This window comes from Gopherus evgoodei, chromosome 1 (assembly GCF_007399415.2).
Source record: "Gopherus evgoodei ecotype Sinaloan lineage chromosome 1, rGopEvg1_v1.p, whole genome shotgun sequence".
NCBI lineage: Eukaryota > Metazoa > Chordata > Testudines > Testudinidae > Gopherus > Gopherus evgoodei.
In genome coordinates, this window is record NC_044322.1 from 218,271,963 (window position 1) to 218,298,349 (window position 26,387).

General features: G+C 46.3%; 1 protein-coding gene across 1 annotated transcript in view; it reads right to left on the bottom strand.

Annotated features, from left to right (window-relative positions):
- LOC115636516 (ephrin type-B receptor 5) overlaps nt 1-20,951 on the bottom strand; it is a 158,087-nt gene extending 137,136 nt beyond the window's left edge. The window contains exon 1 of the mRNA XM_030536705.1: nt 20,007-20,951. The gene's annotated coding sequence lies outside the window, so the exon portion shown is untranslated. The remainder of the gene's footprint in view (nt 1-20,006) is intronic.
- Nucleotides 20,952-26,387: the final 5,436 nt, after the last annotated feature.

The window sequence follows — 26,387 nt, forward strand, 5'->3', positions numbered from 1 at the left end:
TGTAATAGAACATGGGAGTGAGCATCTTGACCCTTTTGAGGCTAAACTGGGACTCATGCTGATGTCATAAATCAGATGGAGGACAGTGCTTTTCCAACTTTCTGTATTGTAGTACCTGATGCTGCCACTGACATACCTTTGGCCAGTCACTATACCTCTGGCTGTAGCCCACGAAAGCTTATGCTCCAATGCATTTGTTAGTCTCCAAGGTGCCACAAGTACTCCAGTTCTTTTTGCGAATACAGACTAACACGGCTGCTACTCTGAAACCAGTAAGAGAATGACCATCTGCCTCCTAGAGATATTATGCAAATTAATTAACCAATGTCTGTGCAGTGCTCTGAACACATATATAATAATAAAAACTAACGCTACCTACTCTGCCTATTAATACCAATAACAAATTCTACCTACCGTACTAATACTGTTATATAGTGCTTTTCATGCATAGATCATAAAGATACATATGAGGATTAATTTTATCACCATGTACCTAGAGCGGGTGGTGAATGGCAGGAGAATTACAGTCCACTGAATTGGGCATGGTATTAATATTACTTAATGTGATTTTCCCTGATACATCATTCAGGCGCCTATAGCAATATATGGGAGGGAGCATTTAATTCAATAAAATCAATCACTTTTCTGTGTTGATGGTATTTTACCCTTTGTTGCTACTGAGAGCTATTTTGAGTGACTCCACGGAAGGTGTGGAGCTAGTGCTGGGACTATGCAAGTGCTGGGCTGGTGGATGTTTCAGTGATTCATGAATTGTTTAACGATTTGATCTGGAGAGATTATATCTTTGTTAAATATTTCTGAGGTGCCTGATGTGGAATTTAATTACACTGAACTTAAAGGGGGTTCTCTTTTCACACTGTAATTTATAGTAGTCTTCCTGCAGTCTTTTTAATTGTTTATTTTTCTTAAATGAAAATAAAGGAAGGAAAACAGTTGGACTTGTGCCCTTTTGGGCTTCTTTATGACATCCAATGGCAGCATGAAAGGTTGGTTTGAATTCTTTCCTTTATATAAAAAATAACCGGTTTATTTCCTGCCTGTTTTTTACCTTAGAAATATCAGGAGTGTTAACCTTGTTTTCCCTGCTTTGGCTGAACCCAGGAAAGTGGGTTAGGAGCTTTCACAGCTTTTAAAAGAAGAGATTCCCTTTTAAAAAAAATGTCCATCAATCCCCTTCTGTGCTTTCACCCATGCTGCCTCTCATGCTTCCTGTAACTATCCATAAGGCCACATCACTGTCCTCCTTAAAATACCCCCATAAACTCTTCTCTTCACAAACAAGGTCAGCTTTCAGACTGCTGCACTGGGCAGCACAGCATGGGGAGGAGGTAAGCAGCCCTTTGTGGAGAAAGAAGTGGTTCAGGACTATTTAGAAAAGCTGGATGAGCACAAATCCATGGGGCCGGATGCACTGAATCAGAGGGTGCTAAAGCAGTTGGCTGATGTGATTACAAAGCCATAGGCCATTATCTTTGAAAACTCATAGCGATCAGGGGAGGTCCCGGATGACTGGAAAAAGGCTAATATAGTGCCCATCTTTAAAAAAGGGAAGAAGGAGGATCCAGGGAACTACAGCCAGTCAGCCTCACCTCAGTCTCTAGAAGAATCATGGAGCAGGTCCTCAAGGAATCAATTTTGAAGCACTTAGAGGACAGGAAAGTGATCAGGAACAGTCAGCATGGATTCACCAAGGGCAAGTTATGCCTGACTGACCTAATTGCCTTCTATGATGAGATAACTGGCTCTGTGGATGAGGGGAAAGCAGTGGATGTGTTATTCCTTGACTTTAGCAAAGCTCTTGATACAGTCTCCCACAGTATTCTTGCCGGCAAGTTAAAGAAGTATGGGCTGGATGAATGTACTATAAGGTGGATGAAAGCTGGCTAGATCGTCGGGTAGTGATCAATGGCTCCATGTCTAGTTGGCAGCCAGTATCAAGCGGAGTTCCCCAAGAGTCAGTCCTGGGGCCAGTTTTATTCAATATCTTCATTAATGATCTGGAGGATGGCATGGATTGCACCCACGGTAAGTGTGCAGATGACACTAAACTGGGAGGAGTGGTAGATACGCGAGAGGGTAGGGACAGGATACAGAGGGACCTAGACAAATTAGAATATTAGGCCAAAAGAAATCTGATGAGGTTCAACACTAAGGATGGAAGAATCCGATGCATTGCTACAGACTAAGGACCGAGTGGCTAGGCAGCAGTTATGCAGAAAAGGACCTAGGGGTTACAGTGGAAGAGAAGTTGCATATGACTCAACAGTGTGCCCTTGTTGCCAAGAAGGCTAACGGCATTTTGGGCAGTATAAGTAGGAGCAGTGACAGCAGATCAAGGGACCTGATCATTCCCCTCTATTCGGCATTGGTGAGGCCTCATCTGGAGAACTGTGACCAGTTTTGGGCCCCACACTACAAGAAGGATGTGGAAAAATTGGAAAGAGTCCAGCAGAGGGCAACAAAAATGATTAGGGGGTTTGTGCGCATGATTTATGAGGAGAGGCTGAGGGAACTGGGATTATTTAGTCTGCAGAAGAGAAGAATGAGGGGGGATTTGATATTTGCTTTCAATTACCTGAAAGGGGGTTCCAAAGAGGATGGATCTAGACCCAGGGTCAGCAACCTTTCAGAAGTGGTGTGCCTAGTCTTCATTTATTCATGCTAATTTAAGGTTTCGAGCAGCAGTCATATATTTTAACATTTTTAGAAGGTCTCTTTCAATAAGTCTATAATATATAACTAAACTATTGTTGTATGTAAAGTAAATAAGGTTTTAAAAATGTTAAAGTTTCATTTAAAGTTAAATTAAAATGCAGAGTCCCCTGGACCAGTGGCCAGGACCCAGGCAGGGTGAGTGCCACTGAAAATCAGCTCACGTGCCACCTTCGGCACACGTGCCATAGGTTGCCTACCCCTGATCTAGACTGTTCTCAGTGGTAGCAGATGACAGAACAAGGAGTAATGGTCTCAAGTTGCAGTGGGGGAGGTTTAGGTTGGATATTAAGAAAAACTGTTTCACTAGGAGGGTGATGAAGCTCTAGGAAGTTGTGGAATCTCCTTCCTTAGAGGTTTTTAAGGTCAGGCTTGACAAAGCCCTGGCTGGGACAATTTAGTTGGGGACTGGTCCTGCTTTAAGCAGAGGGTTGGACTAGATGACCTCCTGAGGTCTCTTCCAACCCTGATATTCTATAATTCTATGACCTAGCTACCACCTCTTGGACAGGAAGATTAACTACAGCAACAGAAAAAAACCGTCCATAGATGTAGAAAGCATCTACACTACAGTGCTACAGCGGCACAGCTGCAGGACCATAGCTGTGTCTCTGTAGCAGCTTTAGTGTAGATGTCCTTAAACTGTAAGTTTTTCAGAGCAGGAACGGTCTCTTGGCTTGTACAGTTCCTCATACAATGGGGCCCTGGCCTCTAAGTGCTACAGTAATATAAATAATAAATGTTATGGTTGGAAATCTTTTAACAGAGATATTTTCTTCCAAGAGCTCATTAGGCATTTGAGTTAAATATGTATAGAGCGCATGTGCACACACACACACACACACACACACACACACACACACACACACACACACACACACACACACACACACACACACAATCTTTTAAACAGTCTGAATAAAAAACTCACTCTCTCAACTGGATTTCGCTTGCCTGACAGTTTTTGAAGCAATAATCCTGTCAGTTCATGAGTACACCATAGAGTATTCCAAGGAAAACTTGGAAGACAAGACATATATTTCCAATATTAAAACAGGCAAAAAATAAATATTCCTAAAAAAAAATGTAGGCCTTTTTTATACATCATAAAGAATATAAAACCAGAACAAACCCTTTTTTTTTTGTCATTGCATGTCCCCCTTCAGATGTCTTGTAAAAGCTGCCCTAAAAATAGAAAGGCTGGAGAAATTATATCTTTCTAATTCTCACACGAGAAATAAAATGGAGAGTGTCCAAAGGAAAAATTTTGTGGCTACCCCATCACATTCATCTTCTTTGCTAGCAAGAATGGATAATAGCTCTAGTTACTGATACAGTGGACTCGCCTGATCAATTTCAATATATTATGTCTAGGGAAACTTCCCTTGATACAACTGTGTAAAGGCCCTTGAAATGCAATTTTATCCACTTGGAAATTAACTTGATGCTTTCAACCTTCGAGAGTGTGATTAGGAAAGGATATATCTGCAGAGGAGGGTGTTTAACATTTTGGAGGAAAAAGTGGTGAATTTACAGCCTCAGGGACAGTGCACTAAAGCTTTTCTGAAGTGGCTAACTGAGTGTACAAAACAACCTTAAGAGCATTTGTGTGTTAAATATTCCTGACAGTCATAATCTATAGAACATTATCTCCTTTTGGGTGAAAAAAACCATTCACCTTTGTGGTGTTTAGAATTCTTTGCAAATTCATTCCCTTTCCAGAACCAGGAGCAAGAACAACAATTAGATTAACAATGTCATTTTCAGTCACTTCTCTGGCAATCAGTGCCCCAAAACCATCATATAAACAGTTTGAAAACATCAAGGAGATGTTTTTTATCAAGGAAAGAAAATGCATAACCTTCTCGCATAAAAGGTAGAAGAGAGAGAAATCATTTCCCCACACAATGTTCAGGCAACTGAGGTCAGAAGTAAAAAGCTCATGTCCCAGAAAACAGGAACCAAGCTTCAGAGGCTATGCCTATGCTATACACGACTGGTGGCCGTGTGTAATGTACGTGTAGCTCCAGCAGTGGGGAAGCTGGTAGAGTCTTTCCCTGCAGCAGGGAAAGGCTCTAGTTGCAGGAAAAGGCTCCAGTTACGGAGAGCTGCCGGAACCTTTCCCCACTGCTAGTCTTTTCTTGTGGCAGAGGAAGACTGCAGCAATGGGTATGCTGTATGGGGCACTACATTGCTAAAAATAGCTGTGTAGAGAGAGAGGCACAGCATGGGTGACTAGAGAGGTGCATAGAGTATGAACATGGGTACATACCCGCACCCTTCAGGCATGTCTTTATTTGCCTCAGTCATGCCTCATGGTCTATACCCAGGCTAGGGGGCAACACGTCTAACTATAGTATGCGCTGCCACAAGAAAGGTGAAGCTGCTAAGCACTAGCACCTGAGAGGGGCAACTGCTAAGCACCAGCAACTAACTTCAGTGGGAGAAGGTCCAGAACTGGTTTCTTTTGTGACTGAAACTAAGATTTTATTCCATGCCAAACTCTGATTGCTGATGAAAGATAAATGATCACAATGCCAAGTTTTTTTCTACCAGTTAACCTCAAACAAATATCTGGATAACGAGAGCTCACATGCCTCAGAGGAGGATGCTATATATTAATAAAGAATATTTTTCACCATTTTCTATTAAAAACTAACCCTTGCAGAACTGTCATTAAAATTTACCAGCTGAGGCACAAAAATATACTAACCAGCACTATAACTTGATAAAGAAAAAAATCTAGACACATTTTATACCTCTATCCGAACTACACTGCTCTCCCTGGGCAAAAGTTGGCAAAAATGGGGAGCAAAGTTTGGGATTTTTTACTCAAGTTATATACATGTCCTTTTTGAGAATTTAAAAAAGAAAATCAATAAGGTTGAAGGGCTTTGTTTGGACTTTAATGATTTGGCTCTGCAGCTCTAGCCCTGGATTTTCAAGAAAGTTAGAAGTGCAACTGGTTCAGTAGTTTAGGAGTTAAAGGGAGTTAAAATGACTTTTTGACCTTTAGACATTTCTTCCACTCCTTCTGCTAACAAATGGCACTAACACTTAACATTTTCAGCCCATATAGCACTGAAAACTCTCCTCCCACATAGGCTACTTTTATTTTTAAAATAATTATTACCATTATTCATCATCACTGTTTTCATGTATGCCAAGGGGCCCAAAAGTAGAATGCTTCCTTTTAAAACAACCAGTCTACAGCACAAGTGGAGATTTACTCAAGCATAGTCCCTTTGCTGCTTGTGCTGCTACCTTAGGGTATGTCTACACTATGGGATTATTCTGATTTTACAGAAACCGGTATTTGGAAACAGATTGTATAAAGTCCAGTGCACGCGGCCACACAAAGCACATTAATTCGGCGGTGTGCATCCATGTACCGAGGCTAGCGTCAATTTCCGGAACGTTGCACTGTGAGTAGCTATCCCATAGCTCTCCCATAGTTCTCACAGTCTCCCCAGCCCATTGGAATTCTGGGTTGAGAACCCAGTGCCTGATGGGGCAAAAAACATTGTCGCTGGTGGTTCTGAGTACAGCCTCACCCCTCCCTCTGTGAAAGCAGCGTCAGACAACCGTTTCATGCCTTTTTTTCTGGGTGAACTGTGCAGACGCCATACCACGGCAAGCATGGAGCCTGCTCAGCTCAAGACAGCAATCATGGACGTTGTAAACACCTCACGCATTCTCGTGCAGTCTATGCTGAACCAGGACCTGAAAAACCAGTCGAGGAGGAGGCTGTTACGGCAGCGCGGCGACGAGAGTGATGAGGACATGGACACAGAATTCTCTCAAACCACGGGCCCCAGCACGTTGGAGATCATGCTGTTAATGGGGCAGGTTCTAACCACTGAATGTCGATTTTGGGCCCAGGAAACAAGCACAGACTGGTGGGACCACATCGTGTTGCAGGTGTTGGACGATTCCCAGTGGCTGCAAAACTTTCGCATGCATAAGGGCACTTTCATGGAACTTTGTGACTTGCTTTCCCCTGCCCTGAAACACCAGAATACCAAGATGAGAGCAGCCCTCACAGTTGAGAAGCAAGTGGTGATAGCCCTCTGGAAGGTTGCAACGCCAAACAGCTACCAGTCAGTCGAGAATCAATTTGGAGTGGGCAAATCTACTATGGGGGCTGCTGTGATACAAGTAGCCAAAGCAATCACTAAACTGCTGCTACAAAAGGTAGTGACTCTGGGAAATGTGCAGGTCATAGTAGATGGCTTTGCTGCAATAGGATTCCCTAACTGTGATGGGGCGATAGATGGAACCCATATCCCTATCTTGGCACCAGAGCACCAGGGCAGCCAGTACATAAACCGCAAAGGGTACTTTTCAATGGTGCTGCAAGCACTGGCGGATCACAAGGGATGTTTCACCAACATCAATATGGGATGGCCAGGAAGAGTTCATGACACTCGCGTCTTCAGGAACACTACTCTGTTTAAATGGCTGCAGCAAAGGAATTACTTCCCAGACCAGAAAATAACAGTTGGGAATGTTGAAATGCCTATAGTTATCCTGGGGGACCCAGCCTACCCCTTAATGCCATGGCTCATGAAGCCATACACAGGCAGCCTGGACAGTAGTCAGGAGCTGTTCAACTACAGGCTGAGCAAGTGCAGAATGGTGGTAGAATGTGCATTTGGACGTTTAAAGGGATGCTGGCGTACATTACTGACTCGCTCAGACCTCAGCCAAACCAATATCCCCATTGTTATTGCTGCTTGCTGTGTGCTCCACAATCTCTGTGAGAGTAAGGGAGAGACCTTTATGGCGGGGTGGGAGGCTGAGGCAAATCACCTGGCCACTGATTACGTGCAGCCAGACACCAGGGCGATTAGAAGAGCACACCAGGAAGTGGTGCGCATCAGAGAAGCTTTGAAAACCAGTTTCATCACTGGACAGGGTACGCTGTAACTGTTGTGTTTGTTTCTCCTTGATGAAAACCCGCCCCCTTGATTGACTCATTCCCTGTAAGCAACCCACACTCCCCCTTCGATGACAGTTTGCTTTCTAAGGAAATAAAGTCACTATAGTTTAAAAATAATGTATTCTTTATTAATCGATTATAAAAAGAGGGAGAGGACTGACAAGGTAACCCGGGTGAGGTTTGGGAGAAGGATAGGAGGGAAGGAAAAGGCCACTAAAAAAGTTCAAAATAATGACAGCCTTTTGGTTGGGCTGTCCACTGGGGTGGAGTGGACGGGTGCACGGAGCCTCCCCCCACGCGTTCTTACATCCGCGTGAGGAGGCTATGGAACTTGGGAAGGGGAGAGGGCAGTTATACAGGGGCTGCAGCGGCGCTCTGTGATCCTGCTGCCGTTCCTGAAGCTCCACCAGACGCTGGAGCATGTCAGTTGATCACGCAGCAGCCCCCGAGTTGCATCATGCCTCCTCTGATCTTCCTGCTGCCACCTCTCATCTCGAGCATCTCTCCTCTCCTCACGTTGGTCCCTCCTGTCCTCACATTCACTGGCATCTTTCCTGTAATTTGATACCACGTCCTTCCACTCATTCAGATGAGCTCTTTCATTGCGGGTCACTTCCATGATTTCCGAGAACATTTCGTCTCGCGTCCTTTTTTCGTCGCCTTATCTGAGATAGCCTTCGGGATGGAGGAGGGAGGCTTGAAAAATTTTCAGCTGCAGGAGGGAGGGAAAAAAGGGGGAGAAGTATTTAAAAAGATATATTTTACAGAACAATGGTTATACTCTTTCATGGTGAACAAAACTATTCACATTACATAGCACATGTGATTTCAGTACAAAATCGCATTTTGCATCTTAATATTGAGCGCCTGCGGCTTTGGTGTTAGAGATCACAGAGGCAGGTTTGGGCAACAGAATTCGGCTTGCATGCGGCCATGGTAAGCCATTGTCTTTCGGCTTCTGCAGCCTTCATATATCCAGTGCCCTCCTTTCCCAAATACCAAGCAAAGCCCGTTGAGGAGTCTTTCCTGTTAACGTGCAGCAGCAGAAACAATTCTCTGGGATGACCGCTTTACCCCTCCCCACACCGCATGGTTGGTATCATGGAAGATCCTTGCTAGCCACCCCACTGTGTGGCTGGTATCAGGGAAGATCTCTGCTAGCCAAACGCGAAAAAGCTCAGCGCCAATCACCCTCCCTCCTCCCCCCACTTGGCTAACTACAGGGAAGGATTTTTCAGCCACAAACAGCCCAGTAGGAATGGCCACCTCTGTCCCCTTAATTAAATTCCCATATTTGAACCAGGATACAATGAACGATATCACTCTCCTGAGGATAATACAGTGAGATAAAGAACGGATGTTGCTTGAATGCCAGCAAACACCGGGACCATACGCTGCTATGTTTTGTCATGCAATGATACCAGATTACTTGCTACTAGCATGGCATGGTCAAGGGTCCTACCATGGAGGACGGAATAAGGCTGCACTGCCTTCTGCAAAGGCTTTTGGAGAACCTCCAGGAGAGCTTCATGGAGATGTCCCTGGAAGATTTATGCTCCATCCCCAGACACGTTAACAGACTTTTCTGGTAGCTGTACTGGCCGCGAATGCATCCCAAGTCCTCAAGGCAAATTAATCATTAAACAACGCTTGCTTTTAAACCATGTTTTATATTTACAAAAGTACACTCACCAGAGGTCCCTTATATGGCTTCATTGTCTGGGATACCGCCTTGGGAGGGCTGTGAGGGTAATTACATCAGGCTGAGAAAAAGGTCCTGGCTGTTGGGGAGAACGGTGTGCTGTGTGCTCTCTGCAAGCTCGTCCTCCTCTTACTCCTCCTCATCTTCCCCATCCTCAGAATCCTCAGGAATGGCTGAGATTATCCCCGCCTCTGAATCCACGGACAGGGGTGGGGTAGTGGTGGCAGACCCCCCAGAACTGCATGCAGCTCAGCGTAGTAGAGGCATGTTTGCGGCCCTTCCCCAGACCTTCCGTTTGCTTCTTTCGTTTTCTGGTAGGCTTGTCTGAGCTCCTTAACTTTCACACAGCACTGTACTGAGTCCCTAATGCGGCCTCTCTCCATCAAGACCTTGGAGATTTTTTCAAATGTTTTTTCATTTCGTCTTTTGGAATGGAGTTCTGTTAGCATGCAATCATCTCCCCATATAGTGATCAGATCCAGTACCTCCCATACGGTCCATGCTGGAGCTCTTTTTCGATTTTCAGACTGCATGCTTACCTGTGCTGATGAGCTCTGTGTGATCACCTGTGTTGATCAGCTCTCCATGCTGGGCAAACAGGAAATGAAATTCAAAAGTTCGCGGGGCTTTTCCTGTCTACCTGGCCAGTGCATCCGAGTTCAGATTGCTGTCCAGAGCGGTGTACAATGTAGCACCCAGAGGCCAATACCATCAAATTGCAGCCACACTAACCCTAATCCGAAATGGCAATACCAATTTCAGCGCTACTCCCCTCGTCAGGGAGGATTACAGATACCGGTATTAAGAGCCCTTTATATTGATATGAAGGGCTTCGTTGTGTGGACGGGTGCAGGGCTAATGCGGTTTAACACTGCTAAATTCGATATAAACTCATAGTGTAGACCAGGCCATAGACTTGCTCCCCCAGTCCCACTTTATACCCTTCACTCCCAGCCAACTCCTCACCACAACCCTCTCCCCTTGTATTCACTAACCTATCACTGCAAATACTGAGGTTGGTCTGGACTGTAATGTTGCCTTAACTGGTGGTCTTTGAATAAGGAACTGAGAACAAGGAACCAACATCAGCTTTGCTGATTTCCCAGTATGTTGTAGATCCCATTGACACGCATTGCACCAAGCAGCCTTTAATTGTAAGTTAAATTATTTGGTATGAGAATATATACACAGAAATATGAACCAGTGAGAGAGGAGCAGGGAGCGAGAGGAAGCCTGTTGCCCAGAATGCAACTCTGCTATGCAGCAAGCACTCTGTTATGATTGATGCCTGTCAGCAGGGGCTCCAGCTTTTGGGGAACTTTGATCCTGTCTCGTCTCTACAATCAGCAGTAGCTTAAGAACATGAGAACAGCCATAGTGGATCAGACCAATGGTCTACCTAGCCCAATAGCCTGTCTCCCAATAGTGTCCAATGGCAGATGCTTCAAAGGGAATGGACAGAACAGGGCAACTATCAAGTGATCTACATCCCCTGATGTCCAGTCCCATCATCTGGCAGTAAGAGTCTTAGGGGGTTGTATCCCTCACCATCCTGGCTAATAGCCATTGATGGACGTGTCCTCGATGAAGTTACCTAATTCTTTTTTTTACCCAGTTATAGTACTGGCCTTCACAACATCCCATGACAATGAGTTCCATGTGTTGACTGTGCATTGTGTGAAAAAGTACTTCCTTATGTTAGTTTTAAACCTGCTCCCTATTAATTTCATTGGGTGACCCCTGAATCTTGTGTTATGTGAAGCACGGACACCAACTTTCCAAAGTGCTGGGGGGTGTTCAACTTCCAGCTCTGCCTCAAGCCCTGCCCCCACTCCCCCCCTTCCCCCAAGGCCCCGCCCCCACTCCACTCCCACCTCTTCCTGCCAAGTTCCACCCTCTCCCCCAAACGTGCCGCATCCTCACTCCTTCCCTCTTCCCCCTCCCCCCAGAGCCACCTGAAAGCCGCAAAACAGTTGATTGTGGTGGACAGGAGGCATGGGGAGGGAGGGGGAGGCTTTGATCTGCAGGACTCGCCGGCAGGTGCTGGAGGAGTTGGGGGGAACTGATAGAGGGGGCTGCTGGTGAATGCTCAGCACCCATCATTTTTTCCTCCGGGTGCTCCAGCCCCAGAGCACCCACTGAGTCGGTGCCTATGATGTGAAGGGATAAATACCACTTCCTTATTCACTTTCTCCACACCATTCATGATTTTATAGACCTCTATCATATCCCCCCTTAGCTGTCTCTTTTCCAAGCTGAAAAGTCCCAGTCTTTTAAATCTCTCCTCATATGGAAGCTGTTCCATACCCTTTAACATTTTTGTTGCCCTTCTCTGTACCTTTTCTATTTCTAATATATCTTTTTTGAAATGGGGCAACCAGAACTGCATGCAGTACTCAAGGTGTAGGTGTACCATGGATTTATGTAGTGGCATTATGATATTATTATCTATCCCTTCCTCTATGGTTTCTAGCATTCTGTTAACTCTTTGACCCATTAGGGTGACTCAGAAGCAGGGAGGGAAGGAAGACAGTAGAAGAGACTGATAAACTTACTCCAATCCCAGGAGCTGGGCATCCAAGGAAAGCGTTTAAAAAGAGTTAGGAATACACAAACTAGGAGTGGGGGGACCATTGGGATTCAACTCCAGGCAAGAGACCCAACCCAGACCTGCCTTGTCACAGCCAGAAACCCTCCCTTCTCTGTGACAATGCATCAGAGATGAATAATTTCTTCCAAACAACAAGGAGTCCTTGTGGCACCTTAGAGACTAACAAATTTATTTGGGCATAAGCTTTCATGGGCTAGAACCCACTTCATCAGATGCATGGAGTGGAAAACACAGGAGCAGGTATAAATATATGAAAAGATGTGAGTTGTCTTACCAAGTGTGAGGTCAGTCTAATAAGACAATTCAATTGACAGCAGAATACCAAGGGAGGAAAAATACCTTCTGAAGTGGTAATGAGAGTGGCCCATTTCAGACAGTTGACAAGAAGGTGTGGATAACAGTAAGGGGAAATTAGTATTGGGGAAATTATGTTTAGGTTTTGTAATGACCCAACCACTTCCAGTGTTTATTAAGGACTAATCTGATGGTTTCCAGTTTGCAAATTAATTCTAGTTCTGATGTTTCATGTTGGAGTCTGTTTTTGAAGTTTTTTGTTGAAGAATTGCCACTGTTAGGTGTGTTACTGAGTGACCAGGGAGATTGAAGTGTTCTCCTACTGGTTTTTGAATGTTATGATTCCTGCTGTCAGATTTGTGTCCATTTATTCTTTTGCATAGAGACTGTCCAGTTTGGCCAATGTACAATGTCCAAATAAATGTGTTAGTCTCTAAGGTGCCACAAAGACTCCTCATTGTTTTTGCTGATACAGACTAACATGGCTACCACTCTGAAACCTTCTTCCAGTTTTTCTCTTAAACAGAGGTAAGAAGGGGTCTTACTCCACAGTTCCCAGGATCTGCCTTAGCATGAGTAGCAAGTGAACCTAACCATTTGGAGGTTGGTTCTGACACCCATTCGACACCAGCTGCTGCAGAAGTCATGGAGGTCAAAGAAAGTCATGGAATCCATGATTTCCATGACCTCCATAAAAAACTTGCAGCCTTACTCATATTCAATTTAGGATCAACTATAACCCCCAGATCCTTTTTAGCAGTACTACCACCAAGCCAGTTATTCCCCATTTTGTAGATGTTCATTTGTTTTTCTCTTATCACAGAGAACACTTTGCACTCATCTTTATTGAATTTCATCCTGTTGATTATATATCAATTCTCCAATTTGTCAAGGTCATTTAAATTCTAATCCTGTCCTTCAAACTGCTTGCAAACCCTCCTCCCCACCAACCACCACCCATTTTGGTGTCATCCATAAATTTTATAAGCATACTCTCCACTCCATTATCCAAGTCATTAATGAAAATATTGACTAGTACCAAACCTGGGACTGACCCCTGACCCCACTAGGTACACCTTTCCAGTTTGACAGTTAACTAGTGATAACTACTTTTTGAGTATAGTCTTTCAACCAGTTGTACACCTACCTTACAGTAATTTCATCTAGGCCACATTTCCCTAGTTTGCTTATGAGACTGTTATGTGGGACTGTGTCAAAAGTCTTACTAAAATCAAGATATTTCACATCTATTTCTTCCCCCCATACACTAGGCCAGTGGCTTTCAAACTTTTTTTTTTGTGGGCCACTTGAAAATTTCTGAGGGTCTCAGCAGACCACTTAATGATCTTTCCAAATGTTGCTTGTACTGTTAGCAAACTATTATAAAGCACTTTGGATAAAAGCACTATTTAAAAATAATGTTATAATAATTAATTTTTTTTGTTCTACACATAAAAGCACACAGCTCATATTTTAATATCAGTAGTTTTACTTTTCTAATGTGATGGATGTGCCTTCTCTACCAGCTGCAGTAGAGACTGTCCATGACTTCTGCAGCAGCTTCTCTACCGCAGTAGCCCCCGAGCTGGAGCTGAGGCTAGGAAGGAGGGCTGTCTCTCCCTTGCAGCCGCAGCCCTGAAGCTGGGGAAAGTCACCTCTTTCTCTGGCTGCAGCAGCCCTGCATGTCCCAAATTCCCCCCACTCCCTCTTCTCATCCCACTTCCCCCTCCCACCTTCCCCGCAAGGCCATCACCTCACCTTACATGTGCGTCTTCTCCAATGTCCAGGCACCTAATTGGGGCCGGGGGGGCTGGGGGGGTTTCACTCTCTCATGTGTGGCTGCCTAGGCACGCACCTTAGACGGAACTATCTGCAGACCACTTGAATGGAGTTCGCGGATCACAGTTTGAGAACCTCTGCACTAGGCCAATAACCCCATTAGAGAAGGAAATTAGGCTATCCTGGCTATTCCTTATAACTCTATTATCATCTAGGTGTTTACAAATTAATTGTTTAATAATTTCTTCCATTTCTTGCCAGGTATTCAAGTTGGTCTACAATTCTTCAAGTCCCTCTTTGTTCACCTTTTTAAAAATAGGTACTATTATACTATTATACTATGTTTGTCCTTCCCCAGTTCTCTGGGTCCTCACTCTTCCTCCGTGAATTCTCAAAGATAATTGCTAATGATTGAGATTGCTGCGGCTAATTCCATTCCTAGGATGAATTTCATCAGGCCCTGCCAACTTGAATACATCTAACTCAGGGGTGACCAACCTGTGGCTCCGGAGCCACATGCAGCTCTTCAGAAGTTAATATGTGGCTCCTTGCATAGGCACAGACTCCAGGGCTGGAGCTACAGGCGCCAACTTTCCAATGTGTTGGGGGGTGCTCACTGCTCAACCCCTGGCTCTGCCACAGGCCCTGCCCCCACTCCACCCCTTCCCGCCCCCTCCCCTGAACCTGCCATGCCCTCACTCCTCCCCCCCCATCTCCTGCATGCCATGAAACAGCTGAATGGGAGGTGGGGGAAGGAGAGGGAGGTGCTGATTAGCAGGGTTGCTGGGGAGATGCTGGGAGCAGGGAATGGGAAACTGATGGGGGGCTGCTGACATATTACTATGGCTCTTTGGCAATGTACATTAGTAAATTCTGGCTCCTTCTCAGGCTCAGGTTGGCCACCCCGATCTAACTTATCTAAATATTCTTTAACCTGTTCTTTCCCTACTTTGGTTTGCAATGCTTCTTCCTTGTTGTTAAAACTAATTCTGTTGAGTATCTATCTGGTCACTATTAACCTTTTTATTGAAGACTGAAGCAAAATAGGCATTAAACACTTCAGCCTTCTTGATGTCACCAGTTATTAGCTCTCCTTCCCTGCTAAGAAGACATACACTTTCTTTTGCTCCTAATGTCTTTAAAGAACCTCTTCTTATTGCCTCTTCTGTCCTTCGCTAAGTGTAACTCATATCTCGCCTTAGCCTTTCTGATTTTGTCTCTACATGCTTGTGCTATTCTTTTGTACTCCTCCTTAGCAATTAGTCCAGGGGTCGGCAACATTTCAGAAGTGCTGTGCCGAGTCTTCATGTATTCACTCTAATTTAAGCTTTTGAGTGCCAGTCATACATTTTAACGTTAGAAGTTCTCTTTCTAGAAGTCTATAATATATAACTAAACTATGGTTGTATGTAAAGTAAATAAGGTTTTTAAAATGTTTAAGAAGCTTAATTTAAAATTAAATTAAAATGCAGAGCCCCCCGGACTGGTGGCCAGGACCTGGGCAGTGTGAGTGCCACTGAAAATCAGCTTGCGTGCTGCCTTTGGCACATGTGCCACAGATTGCCTACCCCTGAATTAGTCCATGTTTCCACAGGTTATGTCTGTCTGAACACACAGGGCTGGGCAGATGGGAATTTTCAGCCCATTGTAAACCCAGCACTTAAAGATCAATGTTCCATGTACAAGCACATGGCTTTCAGAGAGTGCACTGTCTCCAGAATATCAGGCATCTTCCCCTTCTGCCTCGGCAACCCTCTTATTCTCCCCCCTGAGCTGTGTGTGCCTGAATGAGTAATCATTAGATCACAGTCACATCCAATCCCAATTTCCTTTGCAGTTGAGCTTTGAGCTCAGAATGCACTGAAGCCTAGAGCCCTGGAAGTTTGAAACTTGTGATTGTAAGATCCCAAAGCTGCTATTTGTTTCAGGAGCTGGTCTCCAAGCATAGGCACCAATTCCATGGGTGCTCAGGGACAAGGGCTGCCACAGGAAAAAATGTTGAGTGCTGAGCACCCACCAGCAGCCCCTCCATCAGCTACTTCCCCTCCCCCAGTGCCTCTCACCTCCCAGCATCCCTGCTGATCAGCCCCTTCGCCCCCAGTGCCTCCCTCCAGTTGTGGATCAGCTGTTCCGCAGCGTTCAGGAGGTGCTGTGGGGGAGGGGGAGGAATGGGGTGGGAAGAGGCAGGGGGCAGGAAGGAGCAGGGTGGAGGCTTGGAGGGGGCAGGGGTGGGAAGAGGCTGGGCAGGAATGGGGGAAGGGATGAAGTGGGCATGGGGCTTGGGACAGAGCTGGGGGCTGAGCACCTCCCGGCACATTAGAAAGTCAGCGCCTCTGTCTTCATGCAGCTTTCAGGTGGTGTATATCTGGGAAAGAGAGGGGGTTTTTTCCCAGGTCCCCAAGTGGCTCCCAGCTGACTTCGTAGAGGCATAGGTGCATTTCCTGCAAACACAGCACCAATGCCTCCATTAAGTGCATAATTCTTTAAGAGCAGATGTAGTAAGAGTACACAAGAGTACACAATTTGTGAAGGCACAGGAATATTGGTTGTAAGCACTGTATGCGTGCCACTGGGAAGACACCACTGGTGCATTTTTTTTTATTAATTACAAACAACATATAGTGCTTTTCAATTCTGAAAAGTGATATTGTGCAAATGGCCTCTGACTCAGGAGACTTGCTCCTTATGAATATTAAGAGCCAGAGAGGCTGATTTTAGTGATTAAAATAAGATTTTCCTGTTTTTTACTTCTATTCATCCTACAAAGTCAGTACAGCTCAGAGAGAGGGAGCTGGACTTCATTTTTTCTTGTGCCTCATCCACAGATGCGCTTACTAAACTCCAAAAAGTTACACCTGTGCACAGTCACTGAAGGTCATGAGATTGCACAGGTGTCAATGAGAGCAAATATGAAGGCATTGGGGTGACATTGATGTAAGTGCAAAAATTCTGTAAGTAGTAATGAGATGAGAGTTGGAAAAAGCCCAGCTTGACTTTCAGAGCTGAGCTGAGTTTGTGGGACTGGCAGTTAGAAAAACCATCTTTAAAATACATGATTACTGTAAGATGATACAAAGCTTTCAGACAAAATAGAGCAAGAAGTTTTTCTTTTTTATAATGGTAAGATAGTAATATGACATCTAAGCAGGAAGAGAAGGGAAAAAGAGAAAGATGGGGTGGGTGGCAAGGAAAAGACATAAATAAGAACAAAGTACAGAGGTTAAATTCATCAACTCCCTTCTAGGTTTTCTTTTAGATGAGCATTCCACTTTGCACATTCTTTTTATTTGTTTTTCTGTAAAATCTGTTTAAGGGTAAGCTGATCCCATTTGTTCTGGAATTGTTGATGGATGATAAACATGGAGCCCCATGATGCCATTTACACACAAGCTTTGCAAAGGAGAATTGCATTGTAAAGCAGCAGCTAAAAATCACAAAAAGATAAGCAATGAAAACGTTAAGGTTCCCTCAAGCAACATTAACTTTGCCACGCTGATTATATGTAATATATTTCATTTCTGTTTCTTCTGCGTGCATATGTTATTGTTTGTGTTAAATATACATCATAAAATATGCACATGGCCAAGCTATTCATGCTGGGGGAACTTTAAAATCAGTCAGGAGAAGAAAAAGTTAACTCCACCACCATAACTGTCATTAATAGTGTTTTTGTTTTGAAACAATAAATGGGCAGGGAGGGGTGATATGGGTGTATTCCCCTGCTCTCCCAAGGGGTCGGAGCGGGAAAATGGTGGAACATGCATATAGAGGGGATGCATGTCTCAACAGGAGCAGACACAGGGAGGGGAGCATTCCTGAAGCCTGGTGTCCCACAAAGCAGCAGTGTGCATGGGCATCCCATCACAAAGCGGGTGTCTCAGGAAGCCTATAAGAGGGAAGTGTGCAAAGGGTGGGTGTAGTATTTCCCAGATGGAAGCATGCATGGTGAAGATGAGTATCTCAGGGGAGAAGACATGCAGAGGGGCAGGAGATGCACCTGCAAGAGTCAGTCACATCGCTCAGAGAAGGGGAAGAGGTGTGTGTCTTTGGGGGAGGCGAACATACATGATGGACATAAGGAAGATAATCATTCATGGGTTGAGGGAGCAGGTATTTTTGTTATGGGCACATACAGCAGCTTGTGGGACAGCGACACACCTTGGGGGGGAGGGTGCTGCAGCTGTGCCACTGTAGTGCCGTAGTGTAGACACTTGCTACAGCAATAGAAGGAGTTTTTCCATCACTGTAGTTAATCCACCCTCTCGAGATGTGGTAGCAAGGTTGAGGGGAAAATCTTCCATAAACTTAGCAGGTCTATACTGGGGCTTAAGTCGGCTTAACTACGTCTCTCAGTGGTGTGAATTTTTCACTCCACTAGTGAACAACTAGTTCAACCTATATTTTAGGTGCAGACCAGGCCTACATTGCTCCAGCACTCAGAGCAAAGAGGCAACAGTCCCTCTTGATAAGACTCCACTGCTCAGAGTGAGGAGACAATACTTTGCCCAGTATTAAGGCACCTCGCACACATACAGTCCTGGGCACCCCATTGCCAGAAAGATGGCGACAAACTGGAAGGAATTCAGAGAACAGTGAGCAAAATGATTCCGGGGCTAGAGAGAGGGATTGATTTATAAGGAGAAATTAACAAATCTAACCCGGCTAAAGGAGTGTGGGTGGTGGGGGAACGGGGACAGGGATATAACTGCCTCCAGGTATCTAAGGGCTGCCAACACCCAAGGAATTGTTTAGGGAACTACAAGGGGTTGAAACTATGGGATGAATTTTAAGCCAGGGTGATATTTTCAGGCTGGAGCTCAGGAAACATGTAAAAGCAAAGACTGATTAGACTGTGGAATAGTCTCCCCAAGGGAAGCCTTGGCACGAGAATAGATAGGAGGGTACAATCCTGCAGTGGCAGTGGGGGGAGGGGGAGGAGAAGGAGATGGATGAGCTATATTCTAACAGAGCTTACCAGATCTAATTTCTAGGATTCTGATAAGGAGTGAGGCAGGAGGGAGCTTCCCCTTTATTCCCATCTGAGGTGTCAGCCCTGCTTGGGTATGGGGAGAAGAGGCAGTGCCAAGCTAAGCAGTAGTAGGAGACATGACTGGAGGCAACTCCCGCATCAGCACTGCCTGCTACTTTAGTAATCCAGTTTGCTATTTGCATTTGGTCTCTCCCTCCCCACCCCCAGCAGAATAATTAACGAGTAATAGGGTTATTGAGGGATTCTTTCATCTTCTATCTTCTATCCATGTAGCTGGGGGAGAGGGCAAGAGATCTCCTCCTCAACCAAGGGAGATGGTCACAGGAGGTGAGACTTTGAATGAAGTTAGATCAGTTCACTGGGACCATAGAGTAAATGCAAGGTTAGCTGTCCCAACCCACCCATTCACACAGATTTTGTCAGTTTGGATATATGAATTTCCACCATCCTCAGGAAGTAGGTTAATTTTAACCCCTACCCTGCCCCTCCTTTCCCCACAAACACACATATACCCTGCATGCCCCACTGCAGGCACATTAAACAACCTATACACGCAAGGGCCAAAGGCATTCCTAGCATAATTCCATCAACTTCAGCAGTTACACCAAGGGTAAATCTGCTCCAAACATTTCTCCCTGCTTCAGGAAAAGAAAAGGCATCACTTAGCAGATGCTCTTGAAAGAGCTACAGAGGAAAAATAGCCAGAAACAAGCAAACCAAGCCACGAATGTGGGAGAAATATCTGCTTATGCCTGTAATATCCATGAGCCCAACCGTGCAGCAGCAAAACCATGACCTGATTTCATACAGCTCATCTCTCATCTCTCCCCTCTCTGTTTGCATATAGCATCTGACAGAAGAGGGAAGTCTTCCAGTCCCTCTAACATAGGTTTTTAAACAGCACAAACCCCCTTTCCCATAAAAAAGGAGTTGGAATGTCACTCAGAAAAAGTACCTGGTTTGCTTCTCTCTCTCCCCTAGGATCTCACAACAGAGAACCGAGGATGTTCTGGATGATGGCTCCCTCTCAGATCTCTTCTGATGGGATCACAACGTCTTTACTCTGTGATCTCTCTCTCTCTCGCCTGTGTTCTCCCTTCTGCTGGAATACGGTGATATCTCTTTCTCCCTTTTTCTGCAGTCTAGTCTGCAGGGATACTAATAATACTCCTCTTTACTTTGATCTTTCTAGGGTCATTCAGGAAGCTTCCTCAGGGATCTTTTCTGCTACAATTATGCCGATATATCTCATAGCATCAGAAAAGTTAAAACACAAAGACTGTAGGTCTCATCTAGTCAATCTCCTTGGGGCCAGTGCAGGACTGTTACTTACTGTACATTGACTAGTGCTTTGTCTTCTTAGGCTTGGTGATCGCTTTCTGCCTGGAATCTCTCTGTTACTGGGATTGATTTTTTCATAGGATCTCCTGCTTGGAAGACTCCTCTTGTGGGGGTCTCTTTCTTTCTAGGCTCTCACTCCCTCTTACTGGGACCTTTCTCCCGATCTCTTTCTTCTTCTGATCCCTGCTTGGAATTTCCCTCGTGCTGAGATTTCTCTCGCTCTACCACTTACTACGATCTCTCGCTCTCCCTTGATTTGGGATTTCTTTTTCTCCCTTGTTTTGGCTATTCCCCGGGATGAGATCTCTCGCTCTCCCTTGCTGGGATCTCTCCCAGTATCTCCCTCCCTTGAGCTGCCTGTGTCCCTTGCAGGGATCTCTCTCCCTTCAGCCCCCTGCTGCTCCTCTCCCCCTGCAGAGGCCCGGCTTCAGCACCCGAGGTTCCCTGCAATGCGCGGGGGACTCTGTATGGCTGCAGGACCCCCAGCCCCGGAGCAGCAGCTCCCGCTACCGCTGCAGCCGCTGCTTCCCCCGCCAGATCCCCAATCCCAGCTGCCGCGGCTCCTTCCCTCTCCACTCCACCGGCAAAGGCAACAGCGTCAGCATCTCCCAAGCTGCCGGAGGCGGGGCTCCGCGCGGAGGCCAGTGCCCGGCTCACACTCCCTTGTCCCTGTGGGGCGGGGCTCGGCGCTCGGGCTCCCCTTTGCCCGCGGGGAAGGGGGGGGCGGAGCTCCGCGCTGGGGCCGTCTCTTTTCTACTCACGCTCCTCCAAGGCAGGCTGGGGTCCCCTCCTCCTTCCAATGCCCTGGACTCAGCGCTGCGGGCTGGGGCTGGGGCTCGGGCTCCCCTCTGGCTGGGGGTGGGAGTCAGAGCTCCTGCAATCTGGGTCCAGCCGCCCAGCTTTGCCTTGGGCATTTCTCTCGCGTGTCATCGAGGCCTGAGTGCCGAGAAGTGCTGCAGCTCACTGCAAAATCTGCACCTCAGTTCTGTGCCCCAGCCCTGCCCAGAACCGCCCAGAGGGAGCCCAGCTCCCAACGCAGGCGAGGTCCCACACAGGACACTGACCACCCACCCGACAGGGACTAGTCCGCACAGGTGTGGAATCAAGAGCGGGACAAAACCCAAGAGCAGCACAGCAAAGCAGGTAGTTCAGTGACCCACCGCTACCAGCAGAATTTGCACTTTGGTGGGGGGGAGATATAAGAAATCTCCAGCCCCATGGGCTCCACACCGAACTTTGTGGTACCTGTTGTGGTTACCAGAAAAATGGCAGCCATAGCACAAGGCACTCCCCGCTCTTAGCTGGGGGCAGTGCTGGCAAGGGGTCAGCAAACCCAGGCCACAACTGAATTCTGGGGACAACAAATGAAAAAACAAGGACAGTGAAGTTCATAGGGCAAAAATCAAGTAGCCAAAAGGGGACAGTGCCCACTGCCCCTCAAAGGTTTTTGAGGAGTCAGTGAACACGGCAGGGAACAGAAATGGGTCCCACGCCTATTGAGTTCCTGGGGGAAAGGGTGGGCACAAACCAGGCCACATCTAAAGATCCCTCCCCCAGCCAAAGGGGAGGAGCAACTGAATCGGCTGCTCAAGTACAGTAAATTTGTGAGACAACAGACAAAACGGATGGGAGCGAGGATCATGGCTTCAAAAGCATAGAATACCAGGGTTGGAAGGGACCTCAGGTGATCATTTAGTCCAACCCCCTGCTCAAAGCAGGACCAATCCCCAGACAGATTTTTGCCACAGATCCTTAAATGGCCCCTTAAGGACTGAGCTCACAATCCTGGGTTTAATAGACCAATTCTCAAACCACTGAGCTATCCTTCAGCAGGAATTTTACAAGGCAATATCCCACAGAGAACCTAGACAGCACCCACTGCTCCTCAAAGGTACCCAGGGAGCCATAGGACATGATCTAGAGAAACTCTACCTGGAGATGTGACTTAAGGAAGGAGCAGAAATAGGCCTCACAGTTGCAGAGCAACCCCCTTAACCCCATTCAACTTCCTCCTCCTGACATGATGGATGGCCACCATGGCCAGTGCCAGGAAGAGGTGGATGAGGAGATCCTGCAACTTTGTGAAGCCACAGATGGAGTGGGAGGATCAGGTAGTGCAGGAAAAGTGCAGCTAGAACTTCTGTAAGAGGTCTGTAGGAGCTGGAATCAGGAGGGTCCTAAAGAAGTTGGCGGATGTGATTGCAGAGCAATTGGCCATTATCTTTGAAAACTCATGGTGATTAAGGGAGGTCCCAGATGAATGGAAAAAGGCTAATGTAGTGCCCATCTTTAAAAAAGGGAAGGAGGAGGATATAGGGAACTACAGGCCAGTCAGCCTCACCTCAGTCCCTGGAAAAATAATGGAGCAGGTCCTCAAGGAATCAATTTTGAAGCACTTAGAGGAGAGGCAAGTGATCAGAAACAGTCAGCATGGATTCACCAAGGACAAGTCACATCTGACTAACCTAATTGTCTGCTATGATGAGATAACTGGCTCTGTGGATGAGGGGAAAGCAGTGGATGTGTTATTCCTTGACTTTAGCAAAGTTTTTGATACAATCTTCCACAGTATTCTTGCTGGCAAGTTAAAGAAAGTATGAGCTGGATGAATGTACTATAAGGTGCATAGGCACCAACTCGGTGGCTGCTCCGGGGCTGGAACACCCAAGGGAAAAAATTGATGAGTGCTCTGCACCCACCGGCAGTTCCTGCCCCAGCTCACCTCCGCTCCACCTCCTCCCCTGAGCGCACCGCGGCTCCACTTCTCCCCTGTCCCTCCCAGCGCTTCCCACTGCAAAACAGCTGATTCGCTCGGGGAAGAGGCGGGGCCAGAGCAGGGATTTGGGAAAGGGGTCCAATAGGTGCAGGGAGGAAGTGGGTTTGGGCAGGGACTTTGGGGAACTGGGAGGAGTGGTAGATACCCTGGAGGGTAGGCATATCATACAGAGGGACCTAGACAAATTAGAGGATTGGGCCAAAAGAAATATGATGAGGTTCAACAAGGACAAATGCAGAGTCCTGCACTAGGACGGAAGAGTCCCATGCACTGCTACAAACTAGGGACCGAGTGGCTAGGTCACAGTTCTGCAGAAAGGGGAGAAGCGAGGGCACAACGCACTGGGGGAGGGGGCGGAACTGGGCATGGAAGAGGAGGGGCAGAGCGGGGGTAAGAAGAAGCAGGGCAAGGGTGGGGCACTGAGGGAAGGTGTGGAGTGGGGACAGGGCCGGTGCGGAGCCGGAGGGAGGCCCCCCGGCAGATTAGAAACTGGACCTATGGTTAGTGGAAAGGGGTAAAACTTGGGGGTACCTCCTCCTAAAGCCTATGTGCCAGCCATTGAAGGGAAATCTTCCTTTGCTGCTATCAATGTAAGGCCTATGACGCACAGTTAAGTAGTTATGATTCCCTCCAGAACAAGGCACTGATACAAACATACACACACACACTTAGCCCGCCCACCACAATATATATGATTCAGTGGCTATTTATAAAAGGGGCCATCTGCAGACATGGCCACAGGTCTGACTGCAAGGTACTCTGAAAAGTGTGCTGCACTTTTCCACACACAGTGGCCCTTTCTGCAGATTATGCTGTAAGTGTAGCAGTGCAAAGTTGTCTACACCGTGCCCAAAAGCATAGCTGGTTTCCTAATCCCCTCCGTGGGGGTTTCTAGCCAAAGCCCCTGATTACTACAAACCTTTTCCCCCTTCCTTATGACTAGATGCATACATATTAATTAGGAGCCTGATCCTCAGAGACGCTGAGCACCTGCTGAGCTCTTGCAGCTGCTATTAATATCAGTGAAAGTTTTAGGTACTCAGCCCTTCTTAGCCCCAGGCCCTTACTCAGATCAGTTCTGTAGTAAATTTTTTCACGTCGTTCCCTTTTCTGCCCCTTTTTACTACAAAGGGGAGCATCTGGCCCATAGTGAGGAGCAGTGAGACTCTACCACTCCGCTGCAGGTGGAGAAGAGAAGAAGTAGTTGCTTTGTTGGATGAGCATGGGAATATTTTCGCCCTGCTGAGTTAATGGAACAGTCCCCCTCCCCAGCTCTGTCCTCCTCCTTCTCCTCAAGTGAAAGCCAAGGCTGAAAGAGTGGCTGCTCTCAATGAAGAAGTTTGGGCAAAGTTCCTGTGTCACAGACGCATACATGCATATGCCACATCCAGACCTGCTGTTTCAAATCTCTCTTGCTGATGGGGTGGGAGTGGAGACTCCCTCAGATGGGATTTATTTCAAAGAGGTGTTTAAATTCTCTCCCTCCGCTGGATTCTGCTGCGAGTGCAATTCAAGAGAGCTTTTAAAATATTTTCCACCTTCTGAAATCTCTCCTCTCCCCCAAGTCAGACTGTCACATCTCAAGGCACAGCCCTGACGTGCACATGGAGTGTTGCACCCATTCACAGCCATGACACAGAAACAAACACATCTGACAGAAACATATACACAAATGCACTAGGTCTCAAACCAATGTGTATGGACCTAATCCTGATTCCAATGAGGTCAATGGCAAAGCTCTTACATGTAACAGAAGGATCAGGCCCTATGCATTTGTGTGTAACATGCACAACGAAATAGATACACCAACGTACATATACACCTTCATACTGTAGACACACAGACTCACGCATAGTAGAGAGACACACAAATATGTACAGAGACACACAGACATCCTAATACATGAAACAAAAGAAAAAGGTGTGTTCTGAAAACAAAAGACTGAATACCAAAGCATAATTCAGCTCATAAATCCCCTCTCTGTGTGGAACATGTTGGGTCCTGAAGAGAAAAGAGCTGGAATGTGCAGGGCAGACCACCCAAACCAGAGAGACAAAACCACCCATGAGAGGGAAGCAAAGGAGGCCAGGAAGGGAGGGGTAAATCAGACGAGGGGAATGGAGCTTCACAGAAGAAAGGGGAGGTGCGGTGGGAGAGGGAGGCAGAGAGAACAAGACACACACGGAGAAAGAGAAAAAGACACACAGAGCGAAAGAAAAAGAGAGAGAGAGAGAACAAGTCTGAAAAAAAGAATGTGGGTGTAGAGGTAGAAGAGGGGGGCAAATAGGAAGCCAATGAATGGGGTGGGAAGTAGGGAAAAGAATCAGAAGGGAGCTATTTGTTACACACTGGGGGCCATATTTAGCCATCAGTCTCAAAGCAGCATTCCTAATTGATTTCAGTGGGGAGTTCTGCTTCAAAATCATAGAGTCACAGAATATCAGGGTTGGAAGGGACCTCAAGAGGTCATCTAGTCCAATCCCTTGCTCAAAGCAGGCCCAACACCAACTAAATCATCCCAGCCAGGGCTTTGTCAAGCTAGGCCTTAAAAATGTCTAAGGAAGGAGATTCCATCACTTCCCTAGTAACCCATTCCAGTGCTTCAATAGCCTTCAGAACATTGCTCCAGAAATCTAAATTAGCACATTTTCCTAATCCAGTTCTGAAAAAAATCCCACAAAAGGAGCTAAATAGCTGTGAGTCAGCAACACTGGTTATCACATATTTCTAGTGCATTTCAAATATTTTGGCCATGATTTTTGCCATGGATTACACTCATGGGATTAGTTAAGCTGTGTCTACACTACGGACCTTATAGCAGCACAGCTGTAGCACTGCATCTGTGCCACTGTAAGGTCTCCTGTGTAGCCGCTCTATGCTAGAGGGAGAGAGCCCTCTCACCGGCACAATTAAACCATCCCCAATGAGCGGCACTAGCTACATCAGAAGGAGAGCATCTCTCGCTGACACAGCACTGTCCACACCGGCACTTTTGTCACTTAAACTTATGTCGATCAGGGTGTGTTTTTTTTTCACACCCTGACCGACAAAAGTTTTGCCGACAAAAGTGCTAGTGTAGACAAAGCCTTCTTTTTCTCTCTGATACACAGGGGAGACCCATGGCACAGCGAGTGGAGTCCTGGGGAAGATGGAAACCATTGAAGATCACAAATGAGATCTTGGGAAGGTAGCAGCTAGCCAGAAGAAGTGAGGGCTTGT